The 15,079-nt window shown below is 41.8% G+C and overlaps 1 protein-coding gene across 8 annotated transcripts in view; it reads left to right on the top strand.

The window, feature by feature from the left end:
• GBF1 (golgi brefeldin A resistant guanine nucleotide exchange factor 1) overlaps positions 1 to 15,079 on the top strand; it is a 385,214-nt gene that overhangs the window by 187,224 nt on the left and 182,911 nt on the right. The gene's annotated exons all lie outside the window — the stretch shown is intronic.

The following is a 15,079-nucleotide window of genomic DNA, read 5'->3' as shown; positions in this document are numbered from 1 at the left end:
TCTCCTTTTTTGTTTTGCCTACTGTAGTGAATGATGTTTTGAAGAAGTGCTTGAAAATAAAGGTTAAGATCAGTTCTGGGATTGTATGTTTAACACTCTGTTCACAGTATGTTACACAGTTGTGTTGCAGTGCTATTAATTCTTAAAGCTGAGCTCCAGGAATTCAGTCACTTTGTAAAGTGTGATGGCATACTATGAGTTAAGTTCAACAGTTCAACAAGATGCTTGCCACCTAGTAGACTTCTCTTCTTTTTTTTTTTTTTTTTTTTTTTTTTTTTTTTTACAACTGACCATTTTATGGAGCTATTGCTGCACTCCCAGGGCCCTGGCAGGAGAAACGTTGCTCTCATACAGAAGCAGGTCTGCCCTCACCTCTACTCTCCACTGTTCATTTGCAGAAGACTTTTTTTTTTTTGTGTGTGTGAATAAGTTCACATAATACAAAGCACTGTTATTGGACTGGTGGAAGGGAGGGGTGGGCACAGCAGCTGCATGCAACACTGCAGTGCCAAAACTGTAGAGACCGCTACGTTCCCAGTGCTCAGTAAAAAAGCCAAATTGTAAATTAAAAGAAGTCCATGAGGTGGCATGTACCTCATTGGCCCTAATCCTTAGTGATTCAGCACATTGTACACAGTGACTGAATTCCTTGAGTTCAACTTTAATGGCAGCTCAACGCATCTGGCCAACATACCTGTTATGGAGGTCCACAACACAGGGTAGCAAAGTACTGTGTATTGTGGTATGCTAACCTTCCAAAAAAAAAAAGTCTGCATACTGTTTTTTGTTGTGTTTTAATGTGCTACAGAACCCATTCAAAGCAATAGGCTGCCCTAAAGCAATGCACAATATCGCCCAAAGTATGAACCTCAAAGGTGTGAAAGTTGCTGTAGGCTTTGATTTTAGCACTTTTTTTTTTAATCATCTGAAACTGCACAATATTTAGATTTATACATAAATGTATTTATGTACACTGGTGTACAATTGCATACAAGTCTGTTCATGTCATTGCTATATTTTCTACTTGGGCCTCATTTACATTTGCCTTGCTGTTTGAAGCACGATCTGTGTTCAGATTGCTCTTCAGACAGCGAGGGGGTTTTGCAATCCTCTAAATACTGGATAATTACGCACGTTGTGCATGGTTGCAGTGCGGTCCTGTTTGGTTGAATGGATTGCAGGCAGTACTGTCCGCCAAATGTGATAGGGTACCCCCAATCAAGTTTAAACAAGCCCTTAAATGTTTTCTACATAAGATGAAAAAAAACTCCACCCAGTGATTTTACTTATGGTCTTTTCTTCATGCTCATCAATAGAATAGTGCAGGTTGTATGAATAGATTTGTTGCAATGCAGGTGACATGCTTTTTTCTCACTTTCCATGTAATGTACATTGCAGACCTGTTGGCAAGGAAACCTCAGCTCTCAGATGCTCGGTATGAGCTTGAGTTAGGGTATCAGGTTCTTGTATAGCAGGTTCAACCATCAAATTGAATTCCTCATGGTTTTGTTTTTTAAAGTCCTAGCATGGAAAACTGTCATTCCCTTAAGTAAGGGTAATATTAAGTAAGGAAGTGTTGGATTAAAAAATAAGTAATGAACCCGTTGAGAAGAAAACTGTTTCCACAGCCTTTGCCCTGATCAAAGTTTACTGTTCTTTGCTGCCAAAATCAGAAACTACATCTACAAAGCCCAGCTCATAGTAAATAACATTTCTGTCCAGACTTCATCCTTGCTCAGAATGTGTACCTGATTCTTGAGGAAAAAAATATGCCCCACTTTGCTCTGGTAATATATAGTAATAACCCTTCGGAAAAGATTGCTTTCTGCACATCGCCACACATGTATGGTGTGAACAGGGCACATAGAAAGCATTTTTTTTGTGTTCCCTGTTCACAGGTGCAGGTGCAACAGAGGCTAGTTAAGGATCTTAAAAAGTGCAGACATGTTCAGAAGTAGACATACTACACGCAAATTATAAATCATAATCTGGACATCAACCCTTAACCGCTTCAATACAGGGCATTTTCACCCCCTTCCTTCCCAGACCAATTTTTAGTTTTCAGCGCTGTCGCACTTTAAACAACAATTTCACAGTCGTGCGACGCTGTACCCAAACAAAACTGACGTCCTTTTTTCCCCACAAATAGAGCTTTCTTTTGGTGGTATTTGATCACCTCTGCGGTTTTTATTTTTTGCGCTATAAACAAAAGAACACAACAATTTAAAATAAAAAAAACACTATTTTATACTTTTTGCTATGATAAATATCCCAATTTAAAAAAAAAACAAATTTTTTCCTCAGTTTAGGCCGATACGTATTCTTCTACATATGTTTGGTAAAAAAAAAATCGCAATAAGCGTATATTGATTGGTTTGCGCAAAAGTTATAGCGTCTACAAAATACGGGATAGATTTATGGCATTTTAAAAAAAATTTTATTTATTTATTTTTACTAGTAATGGCGGCAATCTGCGATTTTTTTTTTTTTTTTTTTTTTTTTTTTTTTTTTTTTTTTCGTGACTGCGACATTATGGCGGACACATCGGACATTTTGACACATTTTTGGGAGCATTCACATTTATACAGTGATCGATGCTATAAAATTGCATTGATTACTGTATAAAAGTGACAGGCAGGGAAGGGGTTAACCACTAGGGGGACATGAGAGGTTAAATGTGTTTCCTAGGGGAGTGATTCTAACTGTAGGGGATGGGGACTCACAAGGGGAGGAGACTGATCGGTGTTCCTCTGTACTGGGAACACAGATCGGTCTCCTCTCACCTGACAGGACGTGGATATGTGTGTTTACACACACAGATTCACGGTCCTGCTCAGTTAACGGGCAATCACGGGTGCCCCGCGGACATTGCAGCCACTGGGCACACGCATCGGGTCCCGAGCAACGCGGCGCGCGCCCCCTAGAAGGCCGGGAAGCCCAGGACATCATATGACGGCCATGACTATGGGCCGGTATTGAAGTGGTTAAAGTGTAACTAAAGTCAAAAGTTTCATATTTTACCAAAAGGGAAAAAAATTAAAGGGTTTTAACCCCTGTCAGGTTTGTGCTTTTTCTTTTTACCATCTGTGATGGTGGGGGGGTGTTTCCCTTCACTTCACTTCCTGTCCCATAACTAAAACGGGAAGTGAGAGAAAATCCAAAGTGAGTGAATTCCAGGGGTGTCCCCATTGGAAGATTTCCCCTCTTACTGTGCTGATGTCAACCCAGAATTCGAGATTTTCTTTTACTTTCACATTCAGTGGTCAACAGGACATAGAGAGAGGACAAATCTCCCTACTGGGGGCACAGACCGCAAATATATGTATTATATAAATTATGTGCACTGTTCCATTGTTAAAAAAATGTAGTATAGAGATGATCTAACCACCCCCAGCTCAGGAACAAGCCTAACTGAAGACAAAGAACACACAGTAGCTTTAAGGTGAGTATTGAGACAGTACCATCATGTTTTGCCCAAAGGCAAAGATGGCTCTCTCCAGAATAACATTTTCCAGTTGTCTTGGTAATGTATTAAAGCAGGGGTCCACCCACACCGCCAAAAAAAAAAAACTATTAAAAGCCAGCAGCTACAAATACTGCAGCTGCTGACTTTTAATACATGGTCACTTACCTGTCCCAGGGTCCAGCGATGTCGGCAGGCGACGCCGAGAACCCGCTCGGTTCTCGGCAGCTGCCGCCGCCATCCTAGGTGAGGGAATCAGGAAGTGAAGCGTTGCGGCTTCACTTCCTGGTTCCCTACTGCGCATGCGCGAGTCGCACTGCGCGTCCCAAGTGGTCCCCGCTCTCTCCTGGGAGCTGTGTGTTTCCGAGGAGACAGCGCGGTGGGGACGGGAAGAGGCGTAGACTCCCATTTATTTATTTTATTATTTATTTCAGGTACTTGTATAGCGCTGTCAATTTACGCAGCGCTTTACATATACATTGTACATTCACATCAGTTCCTACCCTCAAGGAGCTTACAATCTAAGGTCCCTAACTCACATTCATACATACTAGGGACAATTTAGACAGGATCCAATTAATCTACCAGCATGTGTTTGGAGTGTGGGAGGAAACCGGAGTACCCGGAGGAAACCCACGCAGGCACAGGGAGAACATGCAGACCCCAGGCAGGTAGTGTCGTGGTTGGGATTCGAACCAGCGACCATTCTTACTGCTAGGCGAAAGTGCTACCCACTGCACCACTGTGCCGCCCGCCCATGGGAGTCTATGCCAGAAGTGGGTGCAAATACCTGTCATAGACGGGTATCTGCACCCCCCTCCCCCCTGAAAGGTGCCAAATGTGACACCGGAGGGGGGAAGGGTTCCAAAAAGCGGAAGTTCCATTTTTGTGTGGAACTCCGCTTTAAAGGATAAAAGAAATATCCACTGGACAAGCAAAACTCTAAGCTTACAGAGAAGTAAGGTCTACGCAAGTACATACAGTGCCTTGAAAAGTTCATACCCCTTGACATGTTCCACATTTTGTCATGTTACAGCCAAAAACTTAATCGTTTTTATTGAAATTTTATGTGATAGACCAACACAAAGTGCCACATAATTGTGAAGTGGAAGGTAAATGATGGTTTTCCAAATTTTTTATTAATATCTGAAAAGTGTGGCCTGCATTAGTATTCAATCCCTTTTACTCTGATACCCCTAACTAAAATCTAGTGGAACCAATTGCCTTCAGAAGTCAGAGTCCACCTCTGTATGTTAATCGCAGTAGAAGTACAGCTGTTCTGTGAAGCCCTCATAGGTTTGTTAGAGAACCTTAGTGAACAAAGGCCAAGGAACACACCAGACAGGTCAGGGATAAAGTTGTGGAGAGGTTTAAAGCGGGGTTAGGTTGTAAAAAAATTTCCCAAGCTTTGAACATCCCATGGAGCACTGTTCAATCCATCATCTGAAAATGGAGAGAATATGGCACAACTGCAAACCTACCAAATCGTGGCTGTCCACCTAAACTGACAGGCCGGGCAAGGAGAGCATTAATCAGAGAAGCAGCCAGGAGGCCCATGGTAACTCTGGAGGAGCTGCAGAGATCCACAGCTCAGGTGGAAGAATCTGTCCACAGGACAACTATTAGTCATACACTCCACAGATTTGACCTTTATGGAAGAGTGGCAAGAAAAAAGCCATGGTTGAAAGAAATCCTTAAGAATTCCCGTTTGCAGTTTGGCAGAAGCCATGTGGGGGACACGGCAAACATGTGAAAGAAGGTGCTTTAATCAGATGAGATCAATATGTAACTTTTTGGCCTAAAAGCAAAACGCTGTGTGACGGAAAATTAACATTGCATATCACCCTGAACACACCATCCCCACCGTGAAAAATGGTGGTGGCAACATCATGTTGTGGGGATGCTTTTCTTCAGCAAGGACAGAGTTGATGGGAAGATGGATGGAGCCAAATACAGGGCAATCTTAGCTAAGCTTAGAAGAAAACCTGTTAGTTTGCAAACAACTTGAGACTGGGGCAGAGGTTCACCTTTCAGCAGGACAATGACCCTAAACATACAGCCAGAGCTACAATGGAATGGTTTCGATCAAAGCATATTCATGTATTCATATTCATTCATGTAAAGGCCTCCATGCCGAAGAACACTACTCGAACAATTCATGTTTGTTAATTATTCTACTTTAACCCTTTCACTGCCAGAGCTGTTTCTGCACACGTATTTTTTGACCTGAAGATTGCAAAAAAACCTCCAAACTATTATATATTTTCTGAAAGCAGACACCCTAGCGAATAAAATAGTGGTAGTTCCATTTTTTTTGTTGCACGAAATTAGTTGAACAGTTTAGGAAATGCAAAATTTCAATAAATACTCAAGTTAGTTTTAGGGCACACAAACACAATAAATTAGCAAATTTTATGGTCAAATATAAAAGATGAGGTTGTGCCAAGTAAATGGATGCCCAACATTTCAATTCTTAAAATGGCGGCCAACTTCAGTACACTATTGCGCAAACAATTTTTTTTGTGCATAGGCGCCCTCGGCGTATGTGTTTTATGTTTTTGTGTGTTTGGGTTAGGGGGCCTCAGATTGTGTTGGGGGGTTATGTTAAATGATTGGGTGTTACTTATTTAATTATTTATTTTTTTCCTTTAGCTTTTTTTTACCCCCTTCACATAGAGGGCAAAAAGTTCCCTATGTGATTCTTTGGTTACAGTTTTTTTTTTTTTTTTTTTTTAAATGAGACGCCAGGGCTCTAAAAGACCCCTGGTGTCTCACTTATCCAGTGCAGCTGATGGTATGGAGATCGCATTCCATCAGCTTCTGCCCCAGCCATACTGAAAGTGATGTTTTTAGTGTCACTTCTGGGTCAGCAAGAAGATAGGGAGGAAAGCGGATGGTGGCTATTACCAGATGTTTGGAAGCAGTCTTATGGCTGCACAGCCATTGGATTGCTTCCACCTGGTTTCTCAGATATATACACATTCCTGGTGGCTGCAAGGGTTAATCCTTTTGCTGTCAGATTTTTTTTGTTCTCATTTTGTGTACACATACTAAAATTCACATTTCGTACATGAAAACAAACAAGTTGCAGCAAACAAAAGAACAGCAACAGTTATGTTTTTTGAAAACCGAGACCCTGTAGAAGAAAATGGTACTCCTGGGTTCACACTTAACAGCAGCAGGAAGTCGTGAACATTCATTTGCTGATCTGATGTTCTGCAGCTAACCCTCACGACACCTCTCATTGGAGGTCTTGGGCATCCAAGAGACTGGGCAAGCCAAGGACACAGCAGGGTGGCATTGTTGGATGGCTTTACAGCTCCATTAATATGTATGGCGCAACACTGCAGGGATAATTTACTAATAATGGAGCAGGTAGAATCTGGAGCAGCAGTGCAGACCAAAATCACATGAACCAGGGCACAGACACCAAGTCTGTGTCTCTTTGGTAACACCTCATATGCAAGCATTCACTTGTGATTTTGGTTCCCATTGTCTATGTGAACCAACAAGGTAAATCACCATAGGTTTAACCTATACTTTTAGCACTTTGTCCATCTTTCTCTTTGGTTCCTTCACTATCCCAGGACAATTTTCTTTTTTCCCTTTTCCTTCCTCCTCTTTTATATTCGGTGTTTTTTTGAGTATCTGTTTTTTCATCTATGCTCAGTTCTTCCCTTAATCTGACCTGATGTATGGGCTCTTAACACTTCTTATCAATATTATACATTCAATATATACTACTGATCTCAAGCCACAGAAGTGTTGGCTCACTGTCATCTATATTGCACATTGACCTAGGGGAATCTACAGTGCTCCCTGCTTGTCCACGTGTCTCTACCTCAGCTCCCATGCCGGACCTTTCTAACCACTCTGTTCCTCTGTTCACATCTATACAGTTGACATGAGTATTTATAGGGATATCCATCCTGTCCCTTATACCCATTACTTATTCCTATTATTCAGCTACAATATCATACCATGTGGTTATGTTTCTTTATAGATCACCATTGCATTTGCCCCTGAAGAGTTGGTATACCCCAATGGAACGTGTCAGTCTTTCATACACATGATGTCCATACAGATGATTTTATGTCTCTTACATTGTTTTACTCTAGATTTTCCAACACCGTCCAGCCCTTCCAGTGGCCCATGTTGTGCAGGACTTGTGTTTTCCCCATGATATGCCAACTACCATGGCGTCAATATTTATATGTGGTTTTTAGCATGCCTTGCATTTATGCGATTCTGTGTATGCTTTTTTTTTTTTGTCATTCAGTATGCTGTACATGATTTTACAAGGTATAATTAAATGTTCTTTGCCAAGACTGCTCTTTGGTATACATCTCTCATTCAAAGTCCCTAAAAACTCCCCCCTTTTTGTTGGAACCCATACAAGCAATACTGTGTGTTATATCCCACATGTTTACTCTATACAGTGATTGTCCTCATTTAAAGTCCCGCCAACCAAACTTTCTCTTTTTATTCAAATTTGGGGTGGAGGCCAATTGCTTTTGGTGCCTTGGACCATATCATTCTTTATCTCAGAGTCAACGGTTAGAGCCATGGCCAATGGTAAAAGCTGCAGGAATGCTCCAATTCCCTCCCCCTCCATGACAACTATGAGCCAAGCAAGCAGCTGTTCTGAAAGAGACATTACCTGTAGAGGGCTCTATGCCAGAACACATTTGAAGATGTGGGAGTTTATGTATATACGCTGTGGTGTTTTAGGGATATGTTCCCCTTTTCAAGCCTGCCATGGTGTTTGCCAGATCATCCGTAAATGCATTAAGGTTAAGTGGAGTGACACCTTAGTGCCCTGGTTCATGTGAATGTATTTTATATAGTTTTGTGTTGAATCTGTATCTGTTTTTATGCTTTTTTTTTTTTTTAACAGTACAGAGCATAAACGTTGGCGTACATGTACATTTCCAGCAAATGCATATTTATAGTTTTATGAACATTTATTAAGTTGCACTTTTTTTTTTTTATATTTAAGTATTTATAGACCCTTGGTTATGTGCACCTTGAGGTGATTGGACACTGGCAAAGGTTTTTTCTAGAACGTCCCCATGGGTGCCTCTACTATATTCCTACCCCATTCCATTAGTCTTCATTTTTGCTAGTGTCCTGAGGTGATGGACATCTTCTGCCTTACGGAGAAATCACGCTTAAATAGTTTATTTTATCTTCAGGATTCTTCAATAAATATTCATTCAGCTCTTGACTTTCTTGTAATACAGCAATAGAAGCAGTGCATCTGGATTGGTGCAACTTGAGAGCAGCCTGAATTGTTGTTTTGGCACTGGATCCTGCAAGGTTGCTCACCTCAGCACTTTGCATAACACGTGAAGTCATCTGCAGGATGCTATACCACTCCATGGCTGTGGTCCATCCTTATGGAGCCCAGACCCTGAAGACTCGTTCAGGGGTAATCTCACCTTGACGAGTTGTGCACAGGTAAGGCAGAGTCACCTTGTACTCTGACTGCTGATGTTAAAACTGGGACTTTGTTTGCAATATAGTCACTTTACAGTGCAAACTTTTAGAACTACTCAGACTTCAACATTAAAACTTTAGTTCTGTCTTTGTTTTCAGCTTAAGACTTGGACCTCAAAGTCTGCCAAGTCTTCCCCAATGCCCTCTTCCCAATTAACGGGTGCCTTTACTTCTAAGAATGGGGGGGAAATCTCTGCTGTCCCAAGAGTGAGCAAGTGAAAGGCAAATTACCTTAGCCATTACCGCCTTTGATGAAGTGACATGCGCCTTTCACCTGACATCTTCAACCTTGATATATCAGAGTTAGCAGACCCTGAATATGGATATCCTGGCCTCCAGATTCAAGAATAAGCTACCTCTGTTTGTAGCCAGGACCAAGGATCTTCTGGCACTGACATTGGATTCCTTCAGAATTCTCTGATCAGTTCAGACAAATCTATGCCTTCCCTCCAGTGTGAGTTCTACCTCATCTGCTCAGAATAAAGCAATAGGGAAAGCTAGTAATTCTCATTACACCAAACTGGCTCAGAAGAACCTGGTACACAGATGAATTGTGACTGCTAGGAGATGGCCTTTCCAACAGGCCAGACCAGTTGTCTCAGGGCTATTTATTCTATCCTGCTTCTCAGCCAATAACTTTATTAGCATGACTGTTGAAGCCCAGGTTGTAAGACACCAAGGAGTCCAGAACTTGGCCCTAAGCACTCTGAAAGGACGGGTTTCGGTTTTGTCTGTTCTTTTTCAAAAACATGTCCATGCTCTCCCAAAATGTTGTTACAGCTCAGGCCCCCCTTACAGCACCCTGTGCTTCCTGGGAACCTCATCTTGGTTCTCTCAGCCCTGCATAAATCATGCTTTGAACCCAGCAGGCATATTCTCTTTGATTTACCTCTCTTACAAAGTGGCCTTTTTGATTACCCTCCCCTCTGTCAGATGTGTCTTTGAGCTTGCGGCTCTCTTGTAAAGAGCCATCCCTTATTCTTCACAAAGACAAGGTAGTCTTGTGTCCTAGACCACCTTTTATTTTCAAGGTGATATCAATCTTCCACTTCAATGAAGACATCATCATTCCATCTTTGTGCGCTGCTCCAAAGAACCCAGAGGAAACTGCTCCTTGTTGCCTGCATGTAGTCTGAGCTATCAAAGTCTACCTTCTAACACCATCCTACAACTTCTCTCAGGTAGATGGACTCCCTATTTGTCCTATGCTCATGTCTCATGAGGGACATTATGATTCCAAGTGCACCACCGCTCAGTATAATAAGACAACTCATTGCTCTAACTTACACCGTAAAGGACAAAACTGTTCCTGTGCTTTTTACATGCCCAAGCCACCAGATTGGTTGGTGTTTCTTGGACATTCTGGTACCAAGCCTCTGTGCCCAGCTTTGGTAAGACCTCTACCTGGTCCTCTGTTAATAACTATTTTTTAAAGTTAAGCCTTTAAGTATTACTCCTGTTGGCACAGTTTGTCTAGTGGTTGCCCACCCTTCTCATTCATTGCTTGGGGACATCTCAGGGTCTATGAATACTTGTGTACTGTACAATATAATTAAAATGAGAGTAATTTTGTTTTGCCTGTAAATTCCATATCTTTGAGTACAGTACACAGGGCACCCTTCCTTCTATTCCTTGGTTACTCTGCATTGCTTGCTACAAAACTGAGGGCTCGTGGACTGGGGTAGGGATCAAGGGCAAGTACCCAGGGGGCATGTCTTCAAAAGATTTGCCAGATACCTTTTTTTTAGGTGTCCAGTCACCTGAAGGTATGAGCCTATAACTCAGGATCTAGACTTGCTCCTCCTGTATTCCAAGATATGGAATTTACAGGCAAGTCAAAATTGCAGTTTTTTTTTCTTAAAAGCGGGCATTTGATTGGGAATACTGTACTGCATCCACAAGTGTTTAGCTCCTGGTTGTGATGTGACACCATTTGCTTGACCGTGTCCTGTTTGCAAGCAATTTCGCCAGGTTAAAATTGTTGCAAAGTATACAATGGGGCCACTGTTGCATGTTAACTCGCCGCTCGGTTATTAGGGGGCAATAAAACTTCCACAGTCCACAGCAATATGGATTTTACTCCGACTGCTTTTAGCGGAGAATCCTCTCCATGCATGTAACGTTTTTGTCTTACTCCTAAGAGCTTAATCACACGAATCGAAATACAGATGTATGGCTCTACAGTGGAAAATATGCCACACCCAGGAGCCCCAACTGTGGAGTTTTTCTTCCCTATTCATGGTGTTACAAAATATGCTGTGCTCCAGTAATCTTCTGTAGTGTACTTTATGCTGTACAGCCACACAATTGTATTTACACCTATATGCATAAGCCCTAAGACATTCAATGTTCTCTGCTCTACTGCTAACTAAAAATTTTCCCTGGGTAATTGATAGACCCACTGCAATCCTAGTAGCACATCATCTCTCAGGCTGTCCCTCTAGTCATGGATTGTAAATCCTCCAGCTGGAACTTGCTGTAGGCATATTTAAAGCCCAATTAAAAACATCACCTCAATATCCTGACCAGGGTTTTGCCAAGGTCCTCTTAAGGAAATGCAGACATACAAGTGGATGTTGCTTATATACAGGAACCACACCTCCCCTTAAACATCTAACTCATTACATTTACGCTATTGTCTAATATGCAAGATTATAATACCTGCCACTTAAATCCTATCACTTGCTACATAATCACATCACACTTCAACAGGTTTTCCAAAACACATAACTAATTAACACTTCAAAAATGAAATTTGTGACGTTAAAACAAATAATGAAAGTTCTGTCCACTATTTTGGATTTCACTGTGCAAGTCTGATGTGGGTGTGATGGGTCCAATATATTATACAGGTTAAAGTTCAGTTAACAGCAGAGCAAAGAACACCTTATTTCTTAGACCCCATGCACATGTATGCGTCCAGAGGCTGCAAGTTTCTTTAGCATAAAATCCCCAGCACTTTCCTATGCTTGTGGCGTTTTATATTGTAGGCCTGTAATTCCTAACATTAACACACTTAATTCTGTCCAAATAAGAGTCTAGTAGATATCCCAGGTATGATAAATTTTGAAACACAAAATCATAAATTATAATATAATAAATAAATATAAATAATTTAAAAAAATAATATAATAATAATAAAATAAATTTCCCCACGATTCACTATCGCTCAATTCTGCAAGTGTTCTAATTTACTATTGCTGTTTTCTAGCTGGTCTAAAGCCACTTTTGATGTAAAGGGACACTTTTTGGTTGCTGTGGACAATCTCAAGTTTCCAGGCAGAAAGAACAGTATATATAATATAAAACTGCATGCAGGGCATGGGACAAAGCATTGGGGACAAAAGGGATGTGAAATGATTTCATACAGTACTGTAATCTGTATGTGATTTTTAATTTTTTATTGAATTTGCCGTCAGGCTCCACCCCGTGCGTCGCGACGCTCGCAGAGAACGGAGCCTGGCACACAGAGGCTTCGGGAGGAGGACCGAGCCCGCAGACACCGCAGGAGGACATCGCAGGATCCTGGGGACAAGGTAAGTATACCGCACCAGGATCCCTCAATGGAATCCCGAGTGTGGCTCGGGGTTACCGCTAATGGTGCTGAAATTTAACCCCGAGCCACACTCGGGTATACCGTCAGGGAGACTACACGTGAAAGAGGTGATTTGGATGAAATGCGCTGTTCACACATACCAGAAGCCATAGGCGTTTACACCAGTATGGCCACATACAGCCATTTACTTTGAATGGGCAGCTGTACATAGTTACATAGTCTGGTTGAAAAAAGTCCATCTAGTTCAACCAATAAAAGGGAAAACCATTTTTTTTTTATATTCCCTGGATCAACTTTACCTCTAAATATTAGTATCCAGTTATATTATGTACATTTAGGAAAGAATCCAGGCCTTTTTTAAAGTAATCTACTGACCTGGACATAACCAGCTCCTTAAGAAGTCTATTCCACATTTTCACAGCTCCTTACTGTGAAGAAGCCTTTCCGTATTTGGAGATTAAATTAAATTCTTCCAGACATAGAGTGCCCCCTTGTCCTCTGTGATGACCTTAACATGAATAACTCAACACCAAGTTCACTATATGGACAACCTATGTATTTACATATGTTGATCATATTCCTCCTTACTCTCCTCTTCTCAAGAGAGAATAAATTCAGTTCCTCTAGCCTTTCCTCATAGCTGAGCTCCTCCATGCCTCTTATCAGTTTGGTTGCCCTTCTCTCCAGTTCCCTAATATCCTTTTTGGGAACTGGTTACCCAAAACTGAACTGCATATTCCAGATGCGGTCTTACTAATGATTTATACAGGGTCAAACTGATATCTCTCTGGAGTCCATACCTCTTTTAATACAAGAAATCTCCTCGCTTTAGAAACTGCAGCTTGGTATTGCTTGCTGGTATTAAAGAAGAACTTCAGTCTGCTCAAATAATTTGTAATAAAAACAGATTTGCCATTCTGAAGCTTCCCTCCAACCACTTTGCATATTATTTTAAATATACTGTGATTCTGTACTTGCCACAGATGCTGCAGAAATCTTCCTCCTCTAAGTCTGGCTGCTACCATTTTAACTGTGGGCAGCTGAAGCTGCTGCCTGTTCACTTCCTGGATTTACACAGACACACAGAGGCACACCTCCAGCTCTGCAGCCCTCATTGGCCCTCTTATGACTCCTCCCCCCTCCCTTCCTGACACTCTCTCCTGAGAGTGAGAGCTATGTACGATGTCATAAGCCTAGGCTAAAGACCAGACAAAGAGGAAGAGGGCTGTATAAGGTATTTACTGGCAGAATAAAAGTGTTTTACTATCCAAAGTTAAAACAACAAGGGCAGAAGATTTAATAGATGGAAAGTTGAAAAAATGACTGAAGGTCCACTTTAAGCTTATGATCTACCAGAACACCCAGAATCCTATGGATTCCCCCAGTTGTATTCCCCCTAGTGTGTATGATGCATGCATATTCTTAACCCCCAAGTGCATAACTTTACATTCATCAACATTATGCCTCATTTGCCACATAGTTACCCAGTTAAACAGTGCATTGAGGTTGGCTTGTAAGTTGGAGACATTCTGTAAGGACGTTATTCTACTGCATAGCTTGGTGTCATCTGCAAAGACTGAAATGGTACTTTTTATCCCAGACCCAATATAATTTATAAAGCTATTAAAAAGTAAGGGTCCCAGCACTGAACCTTGAGGTACACCACTAATAACCTTAGACCAGTCAGAGTATGAATCACTAACCCCTGCTCTCTGAATTCAGTCTTTTAATTGTAAATAATTTTTATTTTGTAAGTAAAAAGAACATGTCATCCAGAACAGAAACAAAATCGGCATATATACCGTATACTTATTAATCGAATACAGACTAATATCAAGAGATGAGTATAGTAAACTTTCCCAAACAAGGACAGATACAAGAAGGCCATACATGAAGCATAAGTCTATGCACTATATAGAAGCTTAGTTAGGGCTGGGAGATTTTCTTAAAAAAAAAAAAAATCTTCGATTCTCTTAAAAAAAACTCGATTCACGATTCGAATCGAGTTTTTTTTTTTTGGAAACCGCGCCGGTCCCGAGGCGCTGCGGGCATGAGCTTTTAGGCGAGGCCGCGGCTTCGGCCTAGTCCGTGGCGTCCGGCCTAGCGGACTAGGCCGAATCCGCGGCCTCACCTAAAAACTCCTTGCCCGCAGCTCTTCAGGCCCGGCTCGGTGTCCGCGCCGGTCCGGAGGCGCTGCGGGCATGAGTTTTTAGGCGAGGCCGCGGCTTCGGCCTAGTCCGCGGCGTCTGTCCGTAGCCGTGGACTAGGCCGAAGCCGCGGTCTCGCCTAAAAACTCATGCCCGCAGCGCCTCGGGACCGGCGTGGTGAAAAAAAAAAAAACTCTAAAAAAATCAATTTGCTTAAATTTTGAATCAATTTGACCTCTCAACTCGATTCAAGATTTAAATCGATTTTTTTCCCAGCCCTAAGCTTAGTAGGGCATTAAAGAGTCTTGGTAAGTGGCAGTATCTGTGAGACAAGCCACATAGGTGTGAGTCTATCCTCAAACCCGGGGCCGACCGGCATACCACCCCAATGGGATCATACTGTGGAATCCCCTG

Source organism: Aquarana catesbeiana, linkage group LG08 (genome assembly GCF_042186555.1).
Source record: "Aquarana catesbeiana isolate 2022-GZ linkage group LG08, ASM4218655v1, whole genome shotgun sequence".
In the NCBI taxonomy this organism is placed as follows: Eukaryota; Metazoa; Chordata; class Amphibia; order Anura; family Ranidae; genus Aquarana; species Aquarana catesbeiana.
The sequence above is the reverse complement of the archived record's forward strand: the minus strand, read 5'-3'. Positions and strand labels throughout refer to the sequence as shown.